Raw genomic sequence first — 22843 nt, forward strand, 5'->3', positions numbered from 1 at the left:
CACCAGTAAGGATTCCTCTTCGGAAGCTGCAGGCTTGGAGGATCAGTTGTCTCCAGCAGCCCGCTCTCTGCGCGGCTGCCTTTTATCCCAATCTTTGGCACGCTTGGAGTCTTCTGTGACCAATCAGGCTGACTTCTCCTTCAGCCCATCTCTGGCATGTGCTGATTGGCATATTCAAATCCTCCTCCGGATCTCGCCCAATCAGCGTTGTGGATTCTTCCCGCTCTGCTGAGTCATGCTGGAGTTTTATTTCTCCGATTCCAGCCCAGTAAGTTTTCAATTCCTCCTCTGACTCTGAAATAGTTTCACTTTCTGAGTCAGAGGCAAGCTTGGTTCTGATATACGCTTTTGCTTAATGTTTCGTTTGGTTCCATTCAGTTGTACAGTTAGCATTGCCCCTTTGTTTTTTATGTAGTCTCCTTTGGAAGTAATGGCAGTCATGATTGCCTCAACCCAATATTGATTTAGCAGTCTAGCATATAGGAGCATGCTTTTAGTCATTTCCAACAGAAAGCTTGTTCTGCTGCATCATATTGTTCTGAGATGTAAGGAATTACTTTCTTATTTTTACCCATATCAGAAGCCAGAAACTTGGAAAGATCTGATCCTCCTTCTCTCTCAAAAAAAGTATTTAAATTGTTTACATTTCTTTTATTTCATTATTGTGGTCCTCCCTCCCTCCCTCCTTTTCTTTTCTTTTCTTTTCTTTTCGTGACTAAAAAAGAAAAGAACTCTGATGTTCTAATGCAAATATACCTAATTTTATATACATACATAATCATCATGTTATTCCTTTTTGCAGTAAACAACATTATAGAGAAAAGTAATCAGAAACAGTAAGCTGAAGATATTTATATATATATTTATTTATTTATTGTATTTTTATCTTGCCTTTATTATTATTTTTAAATAAATAACTCAAGGTGGTGAACATACCTAATACTCCTTCCTCCTCCCAGTTTCCCCACAACAACAACCCTGTGAGGTGGGTTGGGCTGAGAGAGTGTGACTGGCCCAAGATCACCCAGCTGGCTTTCATGCCTAAGGTGGGACTAGAACTCTCCGTCTCCTGGTTTCTAGCCCAGCACCTTAACCACTAGACCAAACTGGCTCTAAAAGCATAGCAGAAAAAAGAAATGGAAACAAAGTTAAATCTAGTTTATACCAAATCATTCACAATAATTTTCCATATGTGTTATCCTTGTATATGACCCTTGTGCTCACTATGTCCATAAACTACTTAATATCTTACATTAGCTTTTTTATTTATTGGAAAATTTCATTGTAGAATTCTGGGAATTATATTTGTGTACAGGACAGCATTATATGAGGGGAAATTGCTTGCAAAAATAAGATTGTCAAGAAAAATTACATACACATTAGGAGAAACATAAACAAAAACAAGTACACAGTTTTGTACATTTACTGGCCACCAAGTCACACAGTAAGCTTTGTAGGCTATCAAGGATTTTATGCATCAGTTTTCCTGGTTTAAGTCCACTATTTTTATACTGTGTAAGAAATTAGCATTCTGCAGAGGTGTCCAAACTCATTTCTCAGAAATATTTTTTCCTCAACTAGAAGTTGGGGTACAGGGATTATTTTTAAAGCTGTTCTTTCTGTTTCTTTTCATCTTTTCCAACATGCTCTGCTGTGATGTTTTTAAACAACATTTTTAAAAAGCTCCCATTTTATTTTTTGAATAAGTGGGTAGGCGTTTCTCCATGTTATATTACTTAGAGGAATTTTCATGATATTGGTGGAGCCCTTTCACATTCTGTCACTTTGGCATATTTTAATGTCCCTGGCATTTGTTTGAGAGAAGTGGGTGGGTGGGGAACGGGAGGCTTAATAGGCTGGTTGGCTTTGTCTGGATTTGTGCTGCACTGCTTATTCCCCATAATGATTCTGCTTTGCTTTGCTCTGCTTTCTGGTCTTTTGTTGTATCTTGGCAGCCCTGTTCACAAATGAATTAAGCATATATTACTTAAGCCAATTTTCTCTCATACAAACTAGATATTACTGATTTTTGTCTGACAATGAAAATATAAAAAAGAGTCCAAGTTCAGGGGATATGCCAGACAGTTCTAACACTGATGTGGCAAGATGCCTTAAAAGTTATATGTCCCACTTCCAGTTCTTCAGTTAAGAAGGAGACAATGGTTCAAACAGCCATCCAAAATGTATACATGTGGAGGAGGATGGAGATGTGCAGTGGTGTCCAACCCTTCATGTGTGGCCTCCCTATACTTACCCAGAAGGCCTAGAGTAACTGGCAGTTAGCAACCCTTTGAAGCCATGACCTCCTTTTGCCAATCCTCATCTGATCTGGGGAGGAGGAGCAACTGGATGAAGGGCTTGCTAGTCCAACTCCAAGAAACCAGGCTCACAGAGAGAAGAAAACATAGGTTCCATATCACCTCCTAGCACTGGGAGTACCTTCTTTTAATCCTCCTAATAGTGAAAGAACAACAGCAGACAGAAAAGGGAGTTGCGATTTGCCTAATAAGGAGCCAGGAGAACCCTAGGGGAAATGGTGAGGCAGTATTTGGAAGGCTAAGTACAGGGAGTCTTTAGTGGCAAAATTGGCCATAAAAGGGTAGGAGAGAGAGATTGAAGCCAAAGAGAAATCAAGCTAGAACAAGTATATTCACCTATTTCAAAAGAAAGGGACCACAGTCTCATAAAAATCCACTATGAGCAAGACTTATTCTCACTTCTGGTCACAATTCACCATGTGTAACAGGAAAAATCATATCAAGCTAAAAAACATTGTGGGCTGGATATCTACAAAGACCAAAGAAAAATAGATTATGATGGGAAGCACAAAATAGGCCTTCATTTGAACATTATATGGGAAGTTGTTTAAAAATAAATATTGAAATTGAGAAATTAAAACAATGTCTCGCTTTGCTCTTGGACAAAGGAAGAAAATATGAACATGGAGTCAAACAGTGAGATGGAGGGCAGCTACTTCAAGATTTGATGTAACCTCAGCACTGCCCATTTCTTAAAGATAATGTATGATACTCCCACTAAAAACATGTGCTCCTTGAATCCCAAAGGACCCCAAATAGGTGCACAACTCCAAATCTGCAAATACAGAAAAGTGCAAGGTTCTCTCAGGTATCCAGGCCTCCCTGAGCTCCCAGTCTGGTTGGGAAATATTTCTGAATTGGAGACCAGCACAGTAGAGAAACAGGTGCCTCATACGAAGCTCTCTCTATAGGTAGTGAATAGCCCAACCAAGGCAGTATGTTCTGGCCTGAAACAGAAACAAAAAAATACTATAGACGAATAATTGGGAACGGGAAGCTGGCCTGCTCAGAATTCTGGCAATTTAAGAACCAAGAGAACAGAGTGTTTGATTGTATGGGGGTCCATGAAAACCCAAAGAAATCTCTGGAGGAACGGACTCAAGAGCACATGCCCAATTCCAGCTGGGCATATAAAGGGGCAATGACTTGAGGTATACTCAAGATGTGATAGCACGAAGTATCAAATGCTTCAGCCCTGGGAAATTTTCTCAGCCTCATGACTGAAAATGAAATGCTGTTCATTTTGCTTTGTTGTAGCCATATTTTCTGTCATGTTGAAAATATATTAGTTTTGCAAACATATTTCTGAGCCTGCTGAAATCCATTTGCAAATTCCCTGCTTTCCAAGGTGAGATTTAGCTTTTTCATATGGAAAAAATAGCCTGTGGATTCACAATTATTCTTCTCTCCCTCTTCTGGTTTTCATAAAGCAACTTTCTTATTGTTATTATTTAAATTAAATAATCTCATGTTGCATATCAGATTGAAAGTAATTAAAGGGTTTAATGCTATTTTAATGATATTGTTAGAAAGGGCTCCTATGATTTTAAAAATGAATATGTATATTCATGATTATATTCATTCAATCTGACTGCAAAACTCCATCACAAAATTCAGAAAGGTGTAAATACCAAAATGCCATCCCATCTCATTTCCCTCCTTCCTTATATACATATTTGTATACATTGTTTGACTGAAGAATTCTATCACAAAAGTCAGTGAAGTATGAACACTGAAAGATAATGGCATTTTGGGTCAAGAAGTAAAATTAGTTAGATCTGCATTAAAATGTGAATACATTTTAACATATTTCCCCTACCCCTAGACTAGCCATGGAGAAGGTGTAAAAAACACTGTAGGGCTTCAGAGACCCTTTCCAGGTTGGATTTAGGCCTGGTTTGAGAACTGAATCATCTATTATCTCCTTAATAGACTGGAAAGAGAGAGAGAGCACAGCTGCATTTATGTTTAAGTTTGCCCGTACAAAACTGAACAAGATTAGCAGATAGTAGCTTTCAAAGAAAAAAAAATATATTTGAGATCGTACAAGTTGGTTTAGAAACTGAAACTGCTTGCTGGGTTTGTTTCCCTTTCCATTCAGTGCAGAAGCCAAGTCTCTTTTGTGGTAGGATTCCTGAGGTCTACAGTATGGGACCCCAGTCTGCATTTTCACTGCAAGGGGGAACCCTAAAATGAAAAACAAAGAAGGTAATTATTTTTCCAGGTTTTTCTCCACAGATGGTTCAGAAATGAAAGCTGTTCAATAAAGCTCATTTGGCAGCTAAACAAAAAGGGATTTTCTGCTTATCCCTGGTTAGTAATGTGAAAAAGTTTTATGGCCCAGCTGCTGCTGAGAAGTTTAGTATTGTATAATTATCTGAACTAAAAGAGCAGCAATCTTTTCACTTTTTCTACATTTTTTCTACTTTTGCAGGGAGTAAGCTGAGGTGGCTTGGAGACAGAGTTCCTGAACCACAGCCTCCGGAAGGCCATTAAAACCTGGCTTTTTACCCAGGCACTGGGGAAGGGTGGTTGTGGTTGGGTATTGGGGCACTCAGGGAGGGTGGTTGTGGTGCTGGGTTTTTAGTATTTGCCATATGGTTTTTATGGGTGTTGTAGTTTTATTGTTGTTGTGAGCTTCCTGGAGTTGTTTTAAGATAGGCGGCCATACAAATATTTTTAAACAAATAAATACAATTTCAGTAAGCTCCTTCTGGGAGTCCTAGTGGATTTTTGTTTACCACCACCTTGCTTTGGGTGGAGGGAAATTATTTCATGTATACAGCCAATTTGGTCTAGTGGTTAAGGTGCTGAAAAACCAGGAGTCCTGGTTCTGCCTTAGGCATGGAAGCCACTCACTCTTTCTCTGCCCCAGGAAGAAGGCACTGACAAGTCAATTCTGAAAATATTGCCAAGACTAAAGGGACATGTCTGCCTAGGCACCAGGAATGAGAGTCGGCTTGATGGACCATAACAATTTCATACGTAGCTTGAATCTCCTCAATGTATTCCAGATAGGGTCTATATAGTGGTGGGTGATTCCTTTGGCATGTGGGAAGCATGTTGTAGGCTGCCTCATAAAATGGCTGCAGGAGTAGATACAGCGAAACATGAAGGAGTCATTTATCAGAAGACGAGGTTAGGTACTCCCACCATCCCTTTAGCCTCTTTCCCAGGATGCTCTTGACCATCCCAGCTTGCTTATGTCTTTTATATGTGGGCAGTGGGGGGGGAGCTGCTGGTGAGCAGTCTTCTGAACAAAGCACTGGACTGCAAACACCCATCCTTATTATTTTCTAAGAATGCCTAAGGGGTCTATGAGGACCTAGAGGATTAAAGATAATAAAAATTAAGTAAGAATAATTAAAAAAATAAAAATTAAAAGAATCTTTGAAAAGCTTAAAATTAAGGGAGATAGGGAGCTTGATAGGTATTGAGGTAGGTGGACCTCAGCATATTGATCCCTAGCCTTGGGCTATAAGTATGCAAAGTAATCATTAGGTATGATTGCTCTTAGTTGAATAGCTCTCTCTTGGTCTGTGCTTATATAGTCCAATATAAGAATCTAGAATGATTCCAGTAATCTGTTCAGGCATGAAATGCAAGATGTTGGGTCTTACAAGGTTGCTAATTGCCTGGATTTCAGTTTCTTTTATCAAGCTTCACACAAACATTTCCAGCTTTTCCGTAGATGGAGTCTGGTCTTACTGTTGCATAGGCATTCAGTAGTGAAAAACTCAGCAAAGGAAAAAAGATCTACCAGGGATCAACTGTTTTATTCCTTTTGTAACTGAGTACTCAGTCTTTAAATTGTGGCAGAATCAAACATCTAAATTAAAAATTATACCACAAGCCTTTAGTTGACCGAAGTAAATAATTCTGAATGTTCCTTTGAAGCAAAAGCAATAGGGGTAAAATGCCTCCTTCATATTTGGAAAGTATACTTTTATTCTAATTTCTGGCCCCAAATTGATCAGAACAATTATATTTTTCATTCTAGGCAGAGTGATGAAGAAGAAGGTTGAATTCACATGCTCCTTTGACCAGACAATAGCCTCCCAGATGGTCTCCCAGTGTTAAAATAATTGTTTGACATATAAGCAACAACTGTTCTTGATAAGTGATTTGAGAGATCTAGATCTTAAATGATATGGCCATGGGATTATAGCAATTCCTGCTGTTTTGATGTTACCATTTGTAATCTGTGCAACATCATTGGAGTGAGAAGAGTAATGAATATAGTACCATGAAAATTAAGAGGCTGGATTGTTTCATTCCACAAACTAGAACCGCACTGAAATACAGAAAATGTCTTTTTTAGAGTTAGAACTTGTTTCAAGTTTCAGCAGGCAGAAGTTGGACCCCAGAACAGCAGATAATGATGAGTTGCTGCAAAGATTAGAGATGCTTCATCAGTGTTACATGTGAATGAGATAACAAGGAGAAGTATGCTCCTCAGGTACTTGCTGAGATAGTCTAAATGTCGTGAGTGAAGTGGCCCCACAGTCCAAGTCAGAATACTTCCATGCCATGCAGCTGCTATTTCAAAATACTCAGATCACTGGATTTTTAGCATTGGCCGAGCCCAGCAAACACTGGGGAAACATTATGTCACTTATCAGAGCTTGGAATGCCAGAATGACAGCTCAAAATAAATTAATATGGTGATTGTGAATTTAGAGGAAGTATTACAGAAAATAAGTCAGTCAATATAGCTATTAAGCAGCTTGAAATTCATAGTTATTCCCTCTTCTACCACACTAAACATTGCAATTATTGGAGTGGGATCCAGGAACCACCCTAAAGGTTTGGTGGAAGGCTTTGGTTTCCAAAGACTTTGGAAAGCAGAGTATCACCCATCATGATTATGTATCAACAACAACACTGTGGTTAAGATTAGAACTGATTTGGGATCTGGTCCTCTGTGTCTATGGTTCAGTATAAATAAATACATGGACCCATTATGTTTCATTAAGAGGAAGTATCCTGTCATTTCATCAACATGGTCCTGACAACTTGTGAAAAAGAAGATGAGCAATCATGGAATGTGGTAAGGATAGCCAGTTTGGTGTAATGGTTAAGGTACCAGGCTAGAAACAAGGAGACCATGGGTTCTAGTCCTGCCTTAGGCATGAACCCAGCTGGATGACTTTGGGTCAGTCACACTCTCTCAACTCTAGGAAGAAGACAATGGGAAACCACTTCCAAAAAACTTTGCCAAGAAAATGGCAGAGACTACAGGTAGTCCTTGCTTAACAACTGCCTCATTCACTGGCCATTTAAAGTTATGATGGTGCTGAAAAAATAACTTCACTACCAATGCCTGCATTTATGACTTTCACAGTACCCCTGTCATGTGATCACCGTTATAGTCAGTACATGTTGCCCTGTGCCTGACCTGTTGTTTTTCCTCCCCGCACCTTGCAGAGTGGAGAAATTGGAGAGGAAGGGATTACAAGAGAGTAAGCAGGCACACAATGGGGAATACACATAGAAAGGAATGTGGTGGTGCTGGCAGCCATGAACGTGCTATGTAAACAGCCTGGTGTATTCCCCATTGTGTGCCTGTTTACCCTCTTGAAATCCCTTCCTCTCTAATGAATGTAAATACAAACATCAATTCCCTTCTTGCTAGTTATCCCAGCACTGGGGTGAGCAAGGGTGGGGGAGTGGGGAAAAGGAAAGCACAACCATGGTCATGTGATTTCCCACTTAGCGATCACTTCTCTTAACGACAGACCTTCTGGTCCTAATTGTAGCTGCTAAACGAGGACTACCTGTAGTCCAGGGAGTTGCTAGGAGTCAAGAAAGACTGGAAGGCACACACACACAAACACACACACAAAGTAAATTTATTGCACTAAGTTCACTAACTTAGAAGCAATAAATGAAATGGAGTACCATTGACTGAACCCATAAGCAGATTGCAATCTCTGAAATGTTCCTACTGAAATAATTAATTATATCCAGTCCCTATTCAGTTTAACTGCAGACTAGACAGTTTCTTTGGTAATGTGTTAATGGTCATACAGTTAAGTTTTATCATGGCATTTTGCTGTTTACTTTGTAAAGTCCAGGCAACTTCTCATTTAACAAGTCACGATATCTCATTTCTCCTATGCATTACTCTATCTTCTATTTTTATGTATGTATGTATGTATGTGACTCTGGGCAGTGCACACAATTAAAATAACAAAAACCAAACAATCAAAAGCATTAAAAAACAAAACCATTAAAATACAATAAAAACAGTTGAAACTGTAATAAAACAAAAACATGGGAGAGTACATTCCAAAACTTATGAACAGCATAACCATTTCATGTGCTCCATACTTCTATGGGATCCCCAGGCCCAATGACAAAACCAGGTTTTAAGGGCCCTCTGGAAGGTCAGTAGTGTCAGGGCCAACCTCACCTTGGGGGGAATGATGTTCCTAAGGGCAGGTGCCACAGCAGAAAAGGCTCTCCTCCTGGGTCCCACCAGATGAAGCTCCTTAGCAGAGAGGACCTGCAACATGACCCTCCTGTTGGACCTGTTAGGATGGGTAGATGTAACCAGGGAGGGGTGGTCCCTCAAATAACCTGGCCTCATGCCATATAGGGCTTTAAAGGTCGTAACCAGCAACCAGCACCTTGAACTGAACCTGAAAACAAACTAGCAGTCAGTTTGCAGAGCAGAAGTATAACATGTGCTGTTCGAGGAGCACACTAACCGCCCATGCCCTGCCTTTTGTACCAGCTGAAGCTTCTGGATACTTTCAAGGGCAGCCCCATGTAGAATGCATTACAGTAGTCCATTTTGGAGGTGACAAGGGCATGAGTGACTGAGAGTAGAGCCTCTCAGTCCAGGAATGGGAACAACTAGTGCACAACAGGAGGAGCAGGAGTCTGTTTGGGGCAGTGCTACTCCATCCAGCACCAAAGTTGGTACATTCCCAGATCCAGAAGGCCCCAAAGCCACTCATTCTTGCCAGGGTTGAGCTGAAACCTGTTGTTCCCCATCCAGACCCCCACAGCCTCCACACACCAAGACCTTACCCAGCAGCTTCGTGTATATGTTAAACAGGAGCAGAGAGAGTACTGAACCCTGTGGCACCCCACATAGTAGGGGGTGCTGCAAGGTATGTATACATTTCTCTTTCTCTCTCTCTCATCTCTAAGAGACTCTAAAGAATCATAAGTCTCCATTTATATGTAGCTTGGGAGTGGGGGAAGTAAAATATAAGGCAATCCAAAGAATTTCATATATGTTAAAATTGAGCCAGATATGTATACCATTATTATAAGTTAATTGTAGTGCAACTAGGTCAGTGCTTGTATTTCCTGAAGATGTGAAAACTGATATTTTTTTTAAAAAGAAAACAGCTGTTCAGTGAAACCCAGGTTATTGCTGGCAATCTGGGGATGCCAACACCAAGCAAGCATCAAATTGCCAGCTGTCTTATTTGTAATAGAAATGGATGTTCCTTCTTCCTGAATTCTTCAAAATAAATTGTGGTAGTAGCCCCACATTTCAAAATTTGGCAATATCAATCAGAGCAGCACTTTTGAGAAAGGAGAATACTTCTAGAGACAGTTCATGATTTTGGAGAGAGCAAAGGCAGCAATAGTTGGGGCTGCTGGGGGTGCAGTCAAGACATCATTCTTCTTCTGGGAGATTGGAAGTGTTGGGCTTTGTTTTAACTAAGTTTAAGACCTCTGCTATGGTTCTCATGTGCTTCCCAGCTCAAAATGATGGGAAACTGAAACTGGGCAGTGCAGCAGGAAGGATATCCAGAAGCTGGAAAGAAGGACTTCAGTGGTTCATATGACCTTGAGCCAAAGGCGGTGCTAGTTCATGCTGCTGGAAAGGAAATCTTTCTGTCAAACCCTTTGAACCATAAGAACTTCAGCTTATGTCTTAGCTGTAGAACAAGAGAGTTCCGGCTATCTGGTCTGGACCCATGGATGACATAGTAAAATAAGATAATGGGAATGCAGCTACTTTATGTAAAGCAATTGAATTCAGCAATCCAGTAAGAGTGTTCTGCACCCAGAATACTGCAGCTCAAGAGATGGTTCCTTAATTTCTTCTTTCCCTTGTCCATAGTAATCAGCAAGGGGGGCAAGTAATAAATGTGTATGGCAATGCATATTCCACCCCTTACCTGCTTGCACACTACATCATGAAACTGGCCTGAACCCAGTCTGAAATCACAATCCTGCACTGTGATGTCAATACACACATTTCTGTGCATTGTTGGCATCATGATTAGGAATGGCTGCCTGTGGTAGCCATGTGTGCCTTTTGTTCTCCCAAAGGTTGGAGAACAAAAAAGAAGATGGAGCAGGAGGTTTCAAAGGAACATATAAATAATTTAAAATTGCCTCCTCTACCTCTTGGATGAATTGGAGCTTCCATTAACTTCCTGACTGTTCTACAAATGAGAAGACTAGGCTGGATCAAAGCTCCAATAACCAACTCAGTTTAAACTCACATCATCACATAAACTCAGTTGTGTGTATGTGTGTGTCCTCCTACAAATGAGAAGTGCAGGGGACATATGGTGATATAGAAATTTCACCAGAAGCAATAGGCCTGAAATATTTCTTTCTTTTTCTATGTGGTGTGTGTGTGCGTATTTTAAACTTAAAAGAAATGCACCAGGCCTACCAACATATTCTTAATGCACCTATTTGGATCTTGTTTTATTTTTCTAAAAGAGCCACAAAAGTGAGACATACAGTCCATTGGCCACAGGTTAGCCATCCTTACAGAAGAATAAAGAAATAGTCATCCATTAAATTCCTACAGAATGGGGAATAAAACTAAGACTGACAGGAAGCTCTGGTGTGGGCTGATCCACGAAGTCACGAAGAGTCAGAAGCAACTGAACAAATAAACAACAACAAAAATGCAATTTCTTAGTTTCAAAAACCTCAGGCAATTAAATCTAAATGACATCATAAATGTCAATATTCTTCAAAAAGAAAAACTAAAAAAAAGAATAGAAATTCGGTTTTGTTGCTGGAAAATAGTAAAATCGACAACGGAGTTCAAAGATCAGCTGTGAGATACTTTAAAACTAGTAGTACAGTCCTACTTTATCTCTACACAAAAGCCAATACTGCTGAGGTCATGAAAATTTACGTTAGAATAAGTGTCCAAGCTGAATTCCTAAATCAGGGAAAAGAAACTATATCTATCATCTATCTCTATCTCTATCTCTATCTCTCTATCATCTATCTTTACCTTCAGCTGACCTTGGTTGATCTCAAAACATCTCAGCTGGGTTGGACCTTGATTAGTACTTGAAGGAGAAGCCACCAGAAAAGTTAGGATTCTACACTAGGCCAGATAGTTTTAAAAAAACCAACCCCATCCCAGAAGAAGCCAGTGACCAACCACTTCCATACTGTTGCCAAAAAAAATACATGGCTGGGTCCATGAAATCACCAGCAACGAAGCTTGACTCAGAGTCTTTGTCTTTAGGATATATATGTACAGTATACCAAACATATACTTTTATAAATCCAATACTTTTGGGTATTATTACTTTGTAATATACCAGAAGTGCTCCTAAGTGCCAAAAATGTGGTTTGAACATAAGAGTGTGTGTATGTGTCTTAGTGATGCCCATACTGTTTGTGGTTTGCTGCAACTTTAAAGATCCTCCACCATAAAGGAGAATCAAAACTGCAGTTCTACAGCCCATTGGCTGCCTGCAGACGGTATAGACTACTGTATTTGTGGGAATAATGGTTCACCAGAGAGATGTAGCAGCTGGTGGAATAATCTTCTTTTATATTGAATCCTCCACTGGAATAATCTTTTATACTGAATCCTCCACTGAGAGAAGATTCTTTGAAAGAGGCCAGAGGGGGAAGGAGGGACTTTCTTCCTTTGCTGGTGAAACTGAAAGCACTAAGAAAGTGACAGATCCTATCCTATGGATCACATTTTCAGTATGTTCTTTAACCATTGCATTGCAACTGGGATTTTTTCTACCAAAATGAGCAACAAGGGTGTGTTCTAGCCACTTAATAGCAGTGTGAGCATCAGCTGGATGGCTTTCAGAAAGTATTCACAAAGACACCATTAATTAACCTAATAAATGACTGACTTGAAGAATTAATTAGTTCCCTGATGCCTCAATGGAGTTAATAGGGAATTCTTAAAGAGTTCCTTGATTGAAAGCTAATGTGCTCATAATGAGTAACATACGTACCTGAGAATGCTATTAAGCCCAGACAGAGTAATGCCTAATGTGACAGAGAATCCATCAACTCATATGGAGAAATGAATTTCTTCCATTAGGCACTTGATATAAATATAACTTTTTCCCCAGTTGTGAGAGATTTGCAGAGAAAAAGCCAGCAAAATTATATGTATGAGTGCATGAATTGTTCTAATAAAAACACACACAACAAGGGGATAAAAAGCAGCAGTAAAGGTAGCACTGCCCTGCTTATGTCCTTCATGGGAAATGAAGAAGACTGAATTTTATGAAAACATTTGCAGAAATGTATAATCGTTGACCATGACGGTTATTATGTTGAAAGAAATGTCCTCCACATTTCTTTGAAAACTCTCATGAAAACAATTGTCTTTTCCCCCAAAATTGTTTATAAAAGTAGTAGGAGGACATCCAGGATTAGTTCTAGAATAGGGAGACAGGTAAAAATTTGCATCTCTCTAAAACAACTTTTAGATAGTCTGGTGGCAGCCGTTTGAGGTAGGCCAAGTCAGGAAACAAATGCCACAAGAACTAATAGAACTCTACTTTATTATGAAAGAGTATAAGAACAGGATCTTGAAATTCTGTTGTAGCTTTTCTCTGTCCCCTCTTATACCCAAGAGAATCAAGGCAGCGCCATTTTCATTCCTTCCTCCTTTCCAGAGTTAAGCTGGTGTTTCTCTAATGGCTGTTGAATTCCTTCTGCAAGACATGCTGCTCTATTTATGGGTCCATACAAATAACACGTCCCCATGCAATCGCTCTAGACTGATGCCTATAAAGGAAGATGAGTGGTGGTGCCTCTGTGGTTGGGGAAGGATGAATGGGAGAGGGTTGGGAGGTGAAGGTGGTGGGAAGGGCAGTCTGTCATTTGCTTCAGAGGTGGCCTTTGGCAACATTTCCTCTTTAATTGCTCTTGCCTCTGTTCTAATGCTTAAGAAGTCATGCAAAATCCAGTGCCAGATCTCTCTGCCCTTCTCCTCTTTAGGGGATCATGTCTCCGAAGGGGTAGAGAAACTGGTATGGAAATGCACCCTGGTGCTGCCCATGCGTTACCTGAAAATGGTGCTCCTGACTGAACGTTCTTCCCTGCCAGAGCATGGAGCTTCTAGTTTAGCTGTGGTATTACCCTCATGTGTGACTGCAGAGTTTTATTTCCCTCAATTTTTAATGGCTTGGGGGATTTACTATAGAGCTTACTGAGTTTTCATCTTTGCAATGTCTAGAGAGACGTTATCTAAGAGGCAGTTAAGGAAGCTAATAAACAAATGAATAAAGGCTCAAATCACATCGTGAAAGGAAGAGAATATGTCTACAGAGAAAATTATTGACATGCTCAGGAATTTGGTTTTTATTTTTAGAAATGAATTTCTTGTCTGTAATAATCTCTCACATGTTGATGTTCTTGTGATATCAGGTTACTTTCAATATTAAATATTAGGTTTTCTCTGGTCCAAATAGATATTTCTCTTTTTGAAGGGAAGACCAAAACAGTGCCTACCTTAGCTTTTTGGGGGGCCAAAAGAAACCACAGAGTTTTCTTTATACCTGGATCCATTCTGCACCCACCCTGGTCTTCCCCTTGCAGAGCCTCTCAACAGTGCTTTCGACTGGAACCCATGTCTTACAGGGTTCTTCCCATACAAACAATTCGCTGGCCCAATTAACATGCCCCCAAGGGTATTGTGATGGTTGCCTTATTCCCAAAGAGACACAGACTCACTTAGTCAGGGCTAAGGATTTCCGGTTTATTAGGAATAGAATGCATACACAGAAAAAGATGGGAATGAGCACATGGCGTGCGAGGTAGCCGGTAAATACCTGTGGTGCGGACCTGGTCCTTCTCCACCCCCCATTGTCCCAAAGTCCTGATCCGGAGTCTTGATGGGCGATCAGGGTGCGATTCCAGAGTCTTGATGGGCGATCAGGGGGATTAGCGCTGATCACCTCTGTCCTCTTCCTGTGTCCGGCGCAGGTGTGTCCCCTGGGATAATGCAGACATGTCAGGGAGATAGGATGATGGCTTCTCGGGTCAGGGCAAAGGTATGGCTCCTTTGTCCTTTATTGGTATTTGTCTTTTAGTGCTTAAAGGATTATCACTAATTCCTTCCTCTTTCCTTCCCTTCTCTGGAAAGGCATGTTCCCCGTTGTGATGCATGTATGCATTGCAACGGGGGACATGACAGGTATCTTCAAATGGGTTCAGGATTGGAGAGGAAAAGAGGAGTGTCAGAAACCACAAGACTGCAGAGTGGCAGGAACGTGCTGCAAGTGATTTACTACCTCCTCTCTCATCCTTCCCATCTGAGTCATGGCACCAAACTGTTTATTTCTATTTATTAAACAGATTTATAAGGCCCCCCAATTCACACATAGTGACTCCGGGAGGCTTAGAGAATTAAGTTGTGGCCAAAATCTGGCTCACCTAAAGCAACCAAATCACTCTGAAGATACAACATATGTCATGAGTAAGGATGACGAGCAGGGGGCTCCCATCCAGACTGTCAAGCGCATGCGTAGCATGGAGGAACTGTTCAGCCATTCAAAGAGACACAGATCAGGACCGCCTTAACCCTTGGGGGTTATATGTCTGGGTTTTTCCCACGCTTCTTCAGTTTGTTAGGATTCTTGTTAAGTACTAGTAATAAATATTAGAGGCCAGTTCATTGTCTCAGTGTGTTTCCTGGTTGTTAGGACATCATACGTTTATTAGCATGCATACAGATACAGTGTACACTGACCTGCCAGCAAAGCACTGGCAGCTAGCTGAGCAGCCCTGAGCAAAAGCAGGACCAGAGTCTATACACCTTTGGCCTACTTCATTTCAAAGACGAGACAAAGAAAAAGGCAGACACAGTGGAAGTTATAGCATAACATTGGAATGTTGTTGATAAACCCATCTGGGGGACTTTCTTATTATTTATCCCTTCCTCTAGGTCAGCATGTGGGACACGGTGGCGCTGCGGGTTAAACCACTGAGCTGCTGAGCTTGCCAATCGGAAGGCTGGTGGTTCGAATCCGTGTGACGGGGTGAGCTCCCGTTGCTAGTCCCAGCTCCTGCCAACCTAGCAGTTCAAAAACATGCAAATGTGAGTAAATTAGTAGGTACCGCTTTGGTGGGCAGGTAACGGCGTTCCGTTTAGTCATGCCAGCCACATGACCACGGAAGTGTCTATGGACAAACGCCAGCTCTTCGGCTTTGAAATGGAGATGAGCACTGCCCCCTAGAGTCGGACACAACTGGACTTAATGTCAAGGGAAACCTTTACCTTTACCTAGGTCAGCATGGCAGCTAAACTATCTTTGAGATATGGCCAGTGAATATAAACCATTTGGTTTACTGGGCCAGTGGTCCCTTCCTGATTCCTCCCCCTGTTGCCACTCAGGGTCAAGTCAGCTTGCTATGAGTGTTTTATTACAAGGGCACTTTAAGGAGTTCAAATGGTGGGAGGGAGAGAATCTCATAGGTTTGGTAGTGAATGCAGCTCACATGTGTATGGAGGGGTAACTTTTGCCACCACACTTTCCTATAATGATATGGAAAATTTGGGTAATTTAATCTGACTTCAGTACTGCCAATGGTGTATCATCAGAAGGCAGTCATGAGCTAATACGACACAGAATAGCTTTAGTATTTGACTTAATGAATGGCCTGGCCCTGAGTTGTCTTCCAGCTTCTCTGAAATCCTGAAAAAGCCTAAGTATTTTCCAGGCCTTTTCCAGAAAAATGGTAAAATGCTTACTTAGGTTAAGTGCAGATGCTTTATCAATACTCTATGCTTCTGACTGCAGGGAAATCACATATTGCTGTGGAATGAAAGGGTATGGGACTGTCCTGTAACAAAGCTGAGAGAGGAGGTTAGAAGCTTAAGTGTTCTACATCTATCTCCATCGAATTAAAATAAATCTCTGCAACAATATCTAGTGATATTGTGAAGGAGATGGCTCTTGGCCTACAGTTCCTTCCTCCTATTCACATACATACCCCCCGTGCTCTTCCTTTTTCTGTAAGGAATGTTATGCTGAAAAAAGTCAGAAATAGTACGTCAATAATAGTAATTGCAGATATGAGAGAAAAGAAAAGATAGTTAAACCTAGTCTATGCTAAAACCGTTCATGCCTCTCCATACTCCTCTCTTTGCGAACCATCCTTGCTTCCAGTACATCCATATGCCAACTCTCCTCGTTCAGTGACCACAATTCAGAAGCGAAGTGGTTGCTAAGAAAACCACATGACTGAGAAGAGAGAAGAGGGAGATGCTGCAAAGATTGTTGGTTGCCGCCACCCCATTTAGATAAAGTTACTCTCACCCCAGCGTGTGTTGTTGTCAGGTGCAGCATTTTTAGCGTAAATGTGTGCATTGGTCGGAAAATGATTTTTTTAAAATTTATTTTTAATAGTTGTTGTATTTGTGGACAGTTGCTAAATGAGGTAGCCACTGAACAAGGAGTGGCTGTACCGATTGATGCACTGCCTTCTTGTCTCTGAACTTCTCATCATTCTCTTGTGACAATGTCATCAGCTCCAACCAACAATGACTTTCTCTGTCTTCCCTTTCTTCTCAATCCATTCACCCTTTTGACATACATTTATATCCTCCTTCATTCTCTTTATGTGACCAAACTATCTTAACATATTTCTTTGGTGCTGGTCACTCACTTTCATATTTAATCTGTATTCATTCAACACTCATTCATACTTCACCTATCTCTTATTGTTTTACCAATTTTACTATAACTTTCTTAAATAACTTATTCCCATGACATCTAACTTACTTTTAAGTTTCCTCTGACATATCCCACTCTAACTTCCATATAATTAAGTACTTAGAAGCATGCTTTTATACACAGCTATTTTCAGTACTTTCTCTACTTTCACTTCTCAGAACATAAAATTTCTGCCTGATATGCTAATTTTCTATGAGCATAACTGCAGAAAAGCAAACTTACGTTTACAGCTATTCAAAAATAATATGTCAAAAATAATGTTTATAAATGCTGCATGTTTAAAAAAATGCAGCATTTCATCTTTAATATATTCATCTTCTATCAATATTAACATATATGTTGAAATTGCTTTTTAAAAAAGCTGTATAATGCCTATATGCGTATTGGCACCTAAAGTGCACAAAAACTGACAGAGCAGTCATGGTCAGATTTTGGAATTAATTTTAATCATTTTTCTGGGTAATAATAGCACAACAAAAGAACAATCAAATAATGAAACAAATGGAGAAGAAATAATTATATTATTATTGATCAAGTCTCATTTATAATTTTGTTTTGAAAGTAACTAACACATGGTTATGGAGGGACTAATTTTATTATTTTTAAATCAGATACAATATTGCGTCCATGTGTACTAGGAAGTATTTTGACCTTCGCAGTACACTTTCCCTGTTCAACGTTTAATTCATTGTTTCCTTTGTTGCTGTATGACTTACATGGAATATCATATTGCAGGTTTGAAAATTATTTTATCAATAAAACAGATGAGGAATGCATTCATCTTCCAGAATAGTTTTATTTTTTAAATTGAGTTTTATTCAGTGGAACTTACCATCTCCTTTATGAAGAAATAAAGCTTTATCATTTGTCTGCTATAACAGAAAAAAAATTGAAAATGGAAGGAATCTTTATAATTGATACTTAAATATGGCAAGGTCCTTGTTGTTTGATAACATTGTTTTCCATTCCTGCATTTACCAATAAAATTACAGGTAAAAGTTGTTGCTGTGGAGCAAAATATTAAACCTCCTGGAACCTGGGTGGAGGATCCCAAAGAGTCCAGACTTTGAACCCAGGAGGAGGAGAAAGAAGAGAGACAACATATGGTTCTGCTCTCATTGTACCTTTTTCTCCCTGAACAGTACTACTGGCACATCTGAATTGACAAAACCCAAGATAACCCAAGGGTATCTTGATACACGATGGAAGAATGGGAAAGGGGTGTGCGTATGTGTGTGCGTTTGTCCATTTTCTAACCATAAACTCATTTCTGCATCAATTTTCACCTTTATTTTTGAATGTACATATTTGTGTGCCTTTTCACACTTTTTGTAGCACACACATTTTTGAAAGCAGTTTTTCTCCAACATAATGTGTTCTGAGTGCTATTCTTTCCCAATGCATGCTTTTATAGGTGTATATTTTAGTGGGGAACAGCATCAGGAAATTCTAAAAAAAAAGTTTGGATTTACATGCTGTAGTTCATGAACAGGTTTGGGAAATGTAGTCAGTTACTTTGTCAACTATTTTTCCTGCTGTCCCTAATAGTTTGTGCACTGTTTACCAATGCACATTTCTTTTTGATGCAGTCACGAATCCAGGGAGAACTTTAGAAAATCCAAACAACGTGCCAACGTGTGCAACCTGCCACCCATCACACCACCGTGTACCTGGAAGGACAAGCTGAGCTTCCTTTACCTCCTCTAGAAGCACAGTTTGTCATTCTCAATTTGCTGACTCCCCTTTTCCGTCCTCTTCTGGGATGGGGGAGCTTCCAGGAGAAAGAGGAGCCATATTTGGGTCCACCATAAGCCCCATTTTGGCTTGAAATACAGCTTTCGCTCTTGGTAGATTACCTGCAGCCACTGTAAATTTGCTTTGCTGGTATGAGGAGGAAAGAGAGAGAGAGAGAGCGCGCACATGCAAATTATCCTTCTCTTCCCCCCCCCCCCATGTCTTTTTTCCTCCTGTAAAAGATTTTAATTTGATAGTGAAACTGTGGGCTATTCATGTTCAGCACTTGTATTTTAGTCAGTTTTATAAATAATAAATGATGAAGAGGAAATTAAGCTCTTCCCAGCCGGTAGATCTGAAAGGCCTCCAATAAATTTACCAGGAGGGCAATGTATCTTATAAGAGAGGCAAACATTTTCCAAGCAGATAGGAAGATGTTCCATGTACATCTGTTTGGAAATTCGCAGGTGCTCACAGGAAACAGACATTTCTCTTTAAGGAGGAACATATTGTCCCTGCAACTCTCTAAGAAATATTGTTGCCTTCTATTTAATCATTTTACCTTTTCAATAATTGTACATCCTTGGGATTAGATGGGTTACAAATCAGGAGGAATGAATATATTTCATGAGTTGGACATTTGCTTATGATTTTATCAAGAATTTTTGCTGATTCTCACACAAGTATCAGAATGAACGTGAAGCAGAATGGGCTGTGAATAAAGGGATGGAAAATGCACCATCAAGATGAATGATTTTTTCAAAGTTTAAGTGGAATTATATAACTATAACTATAACTATATATATATATATATGCATGCATGCATGCATGCATGCTTACATCAAAGATTCACACAGGCACTCATGCACCGATATACACAGTTTTCTGCCATAGAAGGTTCCATCAAGCAGAAAATAAATGAGGTTACGCTTTTTCTTACTCCTGTCTTACTTTTATTTGGACAGAGATTATTCTGCCTTTTTAGGAAAGTATTAAAAAATAATATACAAACTTTAAAAGCCAAAATGCAGTCTACTATTTTAAGGTGCTCCTATCTTATTATTCTGGCTGCAGAGAATGCAAATCCTCTTAAGATACAATTTTGCACACCTTTCCCTCTGCTGAATCCCGGTAGATTGAGTCACACTTATTTGCATTTGATTCCAGTCTTGATGAATTAGAGACAGTCTTTGCGCTTGAGATTTCTGTTAGTTCATATGACAGAGCAGGCAGTTACTAGTTTTCCATGTGAAACACTACTTTATTTATTTATTTATTTTCCTATTACTTACTTATTTACTTGTACTACTACTACTGTCCCCTCAATAATAAAAGTTCTCTGAGTGGATTACAAACTTAAGTAAGATACAGAGTTTTAAAAAAAAATCAGTAAAAGAAGAAAGAAAATCAGTAAAACAAATGCAATTAATTAACAACAGGGCAATTCACTAATGAACAACACAAGAAAGATAGAAAACATACAATCCACCATTCATTCCTGTGCTGAGCAATCAATTAAAACTCAGCAGCATATTGCAGCCTGGAAAAGTTCTCTCCAGGGTGTCAACTATTGCATCCCACTCTGCTCCTCCTCCTCCCTCTCCTTCTTCTTCCCTCTTTTTTCTTTTTAACTTCTCCAACTCTCAGTGAGGATTGCATGCCCACTATTAATACCATTCTAATTTTCTGTTCTTTGCTTGCTTCTTTATTTATTTGCAGGTGGATGGACACACTTATACCCATGTTGGATTTCTCTACTGAACTCCATGGTGGTACTCACTTACTCCTATGGGGATATCCCCAAAAGCTGAAGCTGAAAACCATCCTTCACTATATATTAATATATGTCTTCTTCTTTTCCAGACGTCCTATCCATTCTTTCAACCATCAGTTCTGAGTGTTCTCTTTCATTTTTTCAATCAGCATCCCATGACCAATACGTCCTCACTGGTGTTTGATGGTTGTTTGTAAACCATCATCATCAAACCAAAACCAAAACCAAAACATATTGCTGCCACACCCACAACCACCTGGTAAAGTTTAATCTATATATGCATATGAAGACTTGAAATGGAAATACAGGGAAAGATAACCAGGTTCCATATTCAATATATCCCCATTAGTCTTGTCCGATAATAGGCTGGCAGTTTTAGTAAAACACAAAAAGAAATCTTTGTTACTCCTTTTCTGTTGGAGATTTTATTATTTGTGACTTTGCAGTTGCCAACAGAACATTCTCCACCTTCCTGGGCAGAAAAGGCTTGTGAAGGAAGTACAATGATCTGTCAGAATTTAGATGGCTTTTTTATTATAGACATGACAGGTTTGTAAGATCATTTTTTGCAGACTATCATTGTATTGCCCAAAACACCTGCTGCTCATAGATACTTGTTTACACTGAAAGAGATAAGGCGAAGGGAAATATTTCAGAACTGTTAGAAAAGCAAGGCAACAATAATAGAAAGATTGCCCACGTTATTGAAAAAAGCAATTCAGGTCATCAAGATGATTTAGTATCATATCTTTTCTTGACAAACTAAAACAACACACACACAAACACACCAACTCTATCGGTTGTGATTCATGGATATGGCATCTATTTTAAGGAACTCAAATCCATGAAGTAGGATAACTATTGAAATGAAGTCAGATAAAGGCAAGTTTTCACTACAGTGGAGTAAGTACATCCTAAATATGGTCAAGTTTACAAGCATTACATAAACTGCTGTCTAACTAAAAAGATAAAACTATTTTTTTTAAAAAACAATGTTTTATCATAGAGACATAAAAGGTGACTGATTTAAAAGTGACTGATTTCTTATTTCCAATATTCAAATCCTGGAAAAATTTATATATTCCGGATAGTATTATTGCCTTAATAACTTAGGAAACTGTTTAGCCCTAAGTAGTCAAAGACAGAACTTTCAGAAAACATGCCAAAATATATTCATATTAATAACATCCCACTACTGGATAGGTCACAGGCCTTTGGAAAATTTTCATTTCTATATTGCTGCAGACAAATACATTTCATTGTTAATGGTTTGGCTTGTATCATTAGGCATAATGGGAAACAGTGGCCATTTCCTGAATTTTCTTGCTAGATTTCCTGGCTGTTTCCTCTTCTTGAAAGGAAGAGTTGTGTATGCCTGTCACACAAAACTAGCCAGCTGAGATATGTGAAAAGCACTATCTCATTATCCATGTTAAAGTAAATCCATGTTTTTCATCACAGACAGAGGATCCTATTTCCTAGATAGGTTTATGGTCAGATGTTGCAAAACTCACAAATTGAGCCTGCAATGATTTTTTGTCTTTTTAACAGGCATCTAAAAGGCATCCTAATTTAAAAAAAAAACCCAGAATAAAACTGGAAATTTTACCTACCTCAACCTATGCTCAGTTTCATTATACCTCACAAACTACCATTACTTCATAGGGTGGAGGAATTCTTATTCTGCACAGGATAGACCAAGACTTAGTGTAGCTTTCATCAGTCCATGTCTGTATACTGAATCTTGGTCTGATCTACAAATAATCCTGCAAGCAACCCTATTTCTAGATCACAAGTCTAGGCATCACATAGGACATTCACTTCAAAGGTACATTCAGATCTCGCACATCAAACTCAGAAGTACATTAGGATCTTCCTGTGGTAAGGAAAGAAGGCCAGAATTTCATAGCAAGGAGGTGTGTGTGTGTGTCTGTGTATGTCTATGTCTGTGTGTGTCTATGTCTGTGTGTCTGTGAGTTTTAGGGCACTTGCCCAGCCTGTATACCTCTGTGTTAAGATAACAAACCAAACCAAGGACACAAAAAGGAAAATATATTTTCTATACAAATTGC

This window comes from Candoia aspera, chromosome 1 (assembly GCF_035149785.1).
Source record: "Candoia aspera isolate rCanAsp1 chromosome 1, rCanAsp1.hap2, whole genome shotgun sequence".
NCBI classification, from domain to species: domain Eukaryota; kingdom Metazoa; phylum Chordata; class Lepidosauria; order Squamata; family Boidae; genus Candoia; species Candoia aspera.